Genomic DNA, 7,120 nt, shown 5'->3' on the forward strand with positions numbered 1-7,120 from the left:
CTTCAAAACGCCGGTGCTCTGGTGGCCGTCCGTCCGTGTCACGGTACAGTCTATGCTCCGGATGGGTTATTCATTACCAACTTCAAGGCCGAATACGCCAAGAGAATGGCGGCTTGCCAAAACGGCGAGAAAGCGCACCTGCAGCAGAGCTGGTGAAGGAGGGTGAGGGTGCAAATGTGCGTCAGATGAAAAGGGAGGATTGAAATAAAAAATTTTAATCATACGTCACTGTGTTCAGAAACAAACCAAAAATATATTCTTGAGATCCTTGGTTGTTTGTGATTGTACTAAATAAAATTCTTGAAAAAAAAAAAAAAAAGTTTAATTGAACTAATTGTCAAAACACATAACTAGAAGTTTTGGATTAAGTGTTCAGAGAGATGTTATGAAAGAGTGCTCAGGCAGTTCTTTAAAAGATATGCTGTTTATGCCACAACAATCATTTAGAAATATCTCTATAATATGAAAACAACTTTTTTATGGTTTATTCCATGTGGTTCAGACTTTTCAAAAAAAGATTAATTCTTCTAAAATGTGTTGCACTGCAACTCATACCAAAAGTGCTTTGACAGGAAGTCGCCTAACAAACTCTCATCACCAGAGCGGCATTAAATCTGCCGCCTGTTGCCAAATCGCCCAGTTGGAGAGAGAATGCAAATGAAAATTTGACCTGTATGGAGCATGTTTGGCTGAATTGTCCAAAGGAACATTTCAGAAAAAATGAAGTTGCCAGTGAACACAGAGGACTAACTGGAAGATATAAAAAGAGAAACGCATGCAACATTACATGAACCATCCTGCAGTGGAAGGAATCTTGCGGGTGATTGAAGGCACTTATAAATAAAATGTATAATTATTGTTGCAGTTGATAATAATAATAATAATAATAATAATAATAATAATAATAAAAACTCTTATACAATGAAGTAAAACAACAATTTACATAATGAATGGCCTATATAAACTGGTACACAGACACATGCACACACACCTACGCAGCTGATATCTACTGTGTGTGAGAGGGCAGCAGACCTCACAGGCTTCTCCATCATGTGACAATGTTTTAACATGATAACACTTTCCACTGGCGCTCCTGATCGGTTTTGTACACTGGATCTGGAAACATCTCAGAGGCCCAAGAGCGTATATGGGTTTCCGCACCATTCTCCTGGATGCCCTCAATCTATCGTGAAGGGTTAGGGAGATTTCCCACTGCAACAAGACCATTATGTGGGCGTGTTGCTTGTGAGTCATAAGCGTGTGCATCAGTGACAAGTCAGACAATTAGACAGAAATAACAACAAATCAACCTGTCGTTAAAAAAAAATATTTCTCCAAATGTATAAAGCAGTGCAGATGACATGATTTATGCTGATTGCTGCTTGTGTTTATGATTAACAATATTGAGCAGCTGTCAGTCACAATGGAAGTGCTCTCACCGCCACATATAACAGGATTTACACCAGATAAACCCACAGACATGAATCTCTCTAAGAAAACACTCTCCACACTCGAGAGGTGGGTAAGCGAAGACAGAGGCAGAGTGTTGTCTTTAGTACAGCAGAAAATAAACACAGAATCATCCACTCAAATGCCAGCGGTGTTGTTTCAGTGTGATTATTCTTATTTATATAGGAAAGTCCTGTGATTGAAACAGGGGCTACATTGCTGTAGGGGTAAACACAAACAAATGTACAAATCCCACAGACGTTTTAAAGAAGAGGTTTTTTTTTCTGGAAAGAGAACACAGGTTTTTCTCCCCTGGTGCCGGAGGGGGCAGAGATAAAGAGAGTAATAGTTAGACTGTGGTCACATTGGTATGCAGACAGTCATGAAAGCAGCACAGTACCTGTTGCGTCTTGCAAATTCATTTGCTCAATATTGTGAAATTTCACCTCTTAAATTGGGGAGGCCCTTTTCGGAAACCGCAATTGGTGAATGTAATTGGGAATTATTTGTATTGCAGATGACCCGCCGATATACACACACGCTCACCAATCAATGCCAAGCTTACGATCCCAATACGTCATCAATCATTAGATTGAACAGAGGGGAATTCCGGTTTGACTGGCCCTGTCTGTGTGGAGATTGCATGTTCTCCCTATACATTTGTGATTTGTCAGGGATGGGCAGTTTTGGTTACTGTAAGTGCCACTTAAATACCAGAGGGCCATTCTCCAACTGTACACTTTACCACAATTACTCTAAATTTATCTTAAAAAAATTTTTTTGAAATTACATTTAAATTAAGTTTCTTAGATTAACATAAATGCTCGCTGCATGTTCTCTTCTCCAGATGGATCAGTTTTCTTAATTACCCAGAGATGTGAGTGTGAGTGCATGCTGACCTGTTGATGGGCTGCAGACCTGTTGAGGGTCAACTTCCTGTGGATGTGTGGTTTGATAATAGGATGTATGGAACTGTAAAGAGTCAGGAAAGGAGGAGTCAAAAGGCCAGACATTGGTGAGATTAGTGCTCATTTCATTTGAAGCACCGGGCAAAGGCAGTGTCCAACAAAGAAGCAGTTGAAGACACACAAGCGAAGCCCAATATATACCACTGCCACCAGGTGAAGACAATCACACACTCAGGCACAGGTGAAACACACCAGGGCAGGGAGCAGCAATCAGACATGAGGAAGAAAAGTTGAGGAGCCTGAAACGAGAGACAGCATGAGAACTTCAATATAATACAGAAAAAAGCAAACGTGCACCAACACTGTGCATTTTGGATGTGAATTATAATTTTTTTTTCTTTACCACAAAATACAATTTAACATACAACACCCATAAAGTCATTATAGTGAATAACTGGTTTCAACGTAGTGAAAATGACTGTCCTCAATTAGGTGAATGACTTCTTTTTATTGAGTTTTGGAAATTGGTCCGCATGTGGCCCGTGGTCTTTGATTTGTTAAACTTCCTCCTACACTCCAGTCATATGCTTGTCAGGGTAATACGTGTGAACGTGTTTACATGTGTGATGATCTATAATGTAGGTGCTGTACTGATAAATCAGTCCAAATATTTTTTTGGGACGTGACAAATCTGATTATATCATATTCTCGGGGCTTGTAAACTGATATCAAAATATATGTGCTTTATAGAGGTGAAGGAAGTAATCCTACAAATCCGTGCCTCAGAAATGCGAGCAAATTAAACCAAAACTATCATAGGAAAACATTTAATTATGTCTGTAATTTGGGTGAACTGACCCTTTAATGCTATGCCTCATGTTATACAGTCCTATAGGTGTAACCCTCATCTATAGTGAGTCATGGCAGCATATTCAGAGAAGAAAACATGTAGAAAACTTGGTTTGCCGTGCCAAAAGTCATACATGCCACGCATATCCGGCATTACTGTCTGTCAAAATGGAAGTTAACAAGGCAGCGCATCATCGGCGGCTCCTCTTCCATTGGTCAGAGAACCCAGAGAGCCAAAGTGTTCGACCTGTGATTAAGGCTCCAGTAAATCTTCCCACCCATGGAGCCTCGCCGAGCAGCTTCCCCCTCAGGTCACTTCACTCCTGCAGGGATGAGCCTCACTTTCTTCTGTGTCTGCCCCGGGGTTAAATCTCACATACACTGACCTAGATATATGGCTGCTGGCCACAGCACAGGTCAAACTGCGTGGAGGAGAAATACAGTTTTTAGTTCATGATCAGACCTACCTGTACGTGTGTTGCGCTCCATTGTGTTTTCCAAGAGTTAAATCTCAAGTTTACATTGTAATGTCTCAATAAGTGTGATAAGACGACATCTCGGCTGAACTATCAGGCGCCTCAAAGTGACAGGTAACCTTGCATACCTTCCTCCATTCTCCTCTCAGGCAAATTCCTCTCCCTCTCTCCTTCTCCTTACGTGTTTTCCATCCCTCCTCGTCCTTTCTTTTTTTTTTTGTGTTATTTTCCTTGTGCGTTAAGACAAGCTTGATGTCTTGTTTTAGGCTTTTCTAACCCAAGATTATCGGTTTTATTGCTACAATAATGATGTATCAGTCCCCCGATGTTCATCTCCCTGTAGGAATTTTTATGGCCTCCTAAAGCATTCAATCATTACACCCTATACATAATTGCTTCTAATGGAAATGTTGACACATGACTCAATATGCAGTAATAGTTTCCTGTGGCATAAACAGTCACTCCTCAAACTGACCAAGTCACACTGGTAGAGGCACTTCTCACTGATCAGAGGAGGGCAAAGGTCACCTCCCAGCACTCTGCTACTGTATGAGCTGACTGGTGGGTAGTTAGGCCCAGCTTAATCTAATGATGCATACTTCTAGGTGTTTATGGCAGCCAGGGAAGAGGGAGCACTAGCCTGTGCTTGTCTGCTGCTGAGAATGCCCATTAACACTCGTTCCCCCTCAGGTGATGACCACCTGAGCTATCAAAAGACGAGCGTGTCTGTAACGCCGCTCTCCCCCTCCTCCCACCGCTGCATCCTCGCCTCCACCACAAGCTGTACAGTTACACACACTCGCATTGGATGGTAGTTGTTTTATATATGAGATGATATACAGTATAATTATCAAGCGATTAATCCTGACTGCATAGTGCAGTGGTTAGCACTTTCACCCCACAGTAGGAGTCTCTGGTTTGAGCCCAAGATTATTGTGTTCACTTTGTGTTCTCCCTGTTTCTTCCTACAGTTTGGAAACATAGATTTAACGTTACTTGTTTGACAAATTTGACCATAGATGTAAATATGTCTATTATTGTCCATGCATTCACTCACAGTTGTACAGGTGCAAAATGGCAGTTAAATATACAAAAATGTTAGTCAGTACAATCAATCTAAATACAGAGAAAAGTGATACAAAGCAATACAGATCATTCAGATTTTTTGGAACGTTATATCTGTTGCATTTTATTTTTAATTGCATTTCTAATCACCTGGAATCCCTGATCCTAACGCCCCTTCAAGAAAAAGCTCTTTACATTATTTCTGTATTGGAATCAAGTGTCTGAGGTGGCGCTGCCTGTTGCATGCAAAAGAGAGCTGATTGAAAACAGTGACAAATGAGAGAAAAACAACTACATTATTCAGACAGAATAAAACTAGTGACATTTCAGTTTTCCTGCTCCAGTCGAACTTGTTCAGTTTTTAGTGGATCAGAACTGAACCAGTTTGGATTCACTGGTGGTGTAGTGGTTAGTGTTCTTGCCTCACAGTCCAAATGTCCTAGCATGGACTTTGCATGTTCTCCCTGTGCATGTATGTTTTGTTTTTTAACTCCGGCAGCTGTTTTTTTTTCCCCCAAATCCCAAAACAAACTGGTGTGAATGTGGGTGTATTTCACTGTGTGTCTTTTCCCACACAGTCAGCGAGGGTCTGCTCCACTACCATCCAAGCCTCGGGCCGAATATATTTCTTAACTTCGAAGTTGTGACATGTTGTCAATTATCAATTTATACGTGAAAAGAAAATATTGTAACAGTTTGCTGAGTGGAGACAAATGATAGCACTGTCACACCAAATAATAAGATTGGATGAAAACAAGCTGATAGATGTTTCCCCACGTTTTGAGGTTATGCTTTATTGATCTTTATAGCTGCTTGCAATGTTTTGCTTTCAGCTTCAATGCTTTTTCTCCAGATTGACATTAATGGAGTCTATCATTCAGGATTTAGTAATGACTAAGGTAGGAGTATTGCCCGTTGATTTGTTATTGTTGTTGTTTTTTGCTATACAGCATCCTTTGGCTCAAGAGATGAATAATATTAATGAAACAAATGCTGTGTTGACAAACGTGTGGCACTGGTGAGCACTTTTGCTTCGCAGCTTGTACGTTATGTTTCTGAATGTCTCTAAGTCATCGAGTTGTTGATAACTTTGTTTTGAAAATACTGCATAATTGCATTCATTTTGATTGATATCAAGAGAAGAAATTTTGCAACAAATCCCCAAGCACACATCAGGAAGACAACAAACGTCTTTAATAGAGTGATTTTGCACTGGCCTATCGGTCTCATCCATAACGGATCACTCCTGTAGCTCCCTGACAGGCTGTTATCCCTCGCTCTTTGTCCAAGGCATTTCACAACTTCCTGGCAGTGTCCTTAAAGGCGTAATAGATTTGTGTGTCTTCCCGATGGGATAAGTGACTCACTGTCCCTGACATACAGCACCACCTAATCTTGAGCAGCAGATAAAGCTAATTAGGGAAAAGAGACATCAATCACAGCTCCGGGCCTTGTTATGTCCCGTACATACCGAGAGTGGTACCTCAGTCGTTGGGTGCGTTTGAAAGCTTGACTCAGCCATGCACACGTAGCTATTATTGTGAGTTATGTCAGGAGGAAGGTCTTCCACTTCAAGACTGTGAAAAGGAGTATTGAACGTTTTCCCAATACCTCTGGACCTAACTGGCTATTATCATTTTCACCAGGAGAGGAGGCAAAGACTGACATTAGTGCCGGAGTCACTGAAATTAAACCTCTTTTTGTTGAAACGACCTTTGACAGTAAAACTCCTGGGTGTCTCTGTTCGGATGTGCAACGTGCATTAATACAGCTGTCACACACACACACGCACACACGCACACACACACACACACACACACACACACACACACACACACACACACACACACACACACACACACACACACACACACACACACACACACACACACACCCTTTCCTATGATTATAGCAGGTCAAAGAGGTTCAATAACCTCGGTCAGAAGATTAACAGTGTGGCTTAAAAGAGGGAAAACCCTTTTTTGTTTTTGTGTTTGCCTTTGTTGAATTCATGTACAATTTATGACCTAAATAATAAGTCTTTTGTTGCTTTCGAGCAAACGTGTTGCAGGACTTCATTCACCCTGTAGGTGGGAGTGTAACCCTTCCAATCCTGCAAACTTGTGCCGATGAGCTGTGAGCTGCTGAGCCTTCAGGACCTTACACATCAACGCAAGAAAACCACCACCATTTTACCACGGGAACATCACATGGCCTTTGCTTGTATCATACTGTGTTATAGAATGAACTTGCATCGATTGGCGTGTGATGACAAATGACGATCACGTTGAGTTCACCAGAAAGGTGTGAAAAGATATGTAAACAGGCATGTGTATTTACTCTGAGACGTGCCCTGACTTGAATGGATTATAC

This window comes from Lipophrys pholis (genome assembly GCF_963383615.2).
Source record: "Lipophrys pholis genome assembly, chromosome: 8".
Classification (NCBI taxonomy): domain Eukaryota; kingdom Metazoa; phylum Chordata; class Actinopteri; order Blenniiformes; family Blenniidae; genus Lipophrys; species Lipophrys pholis.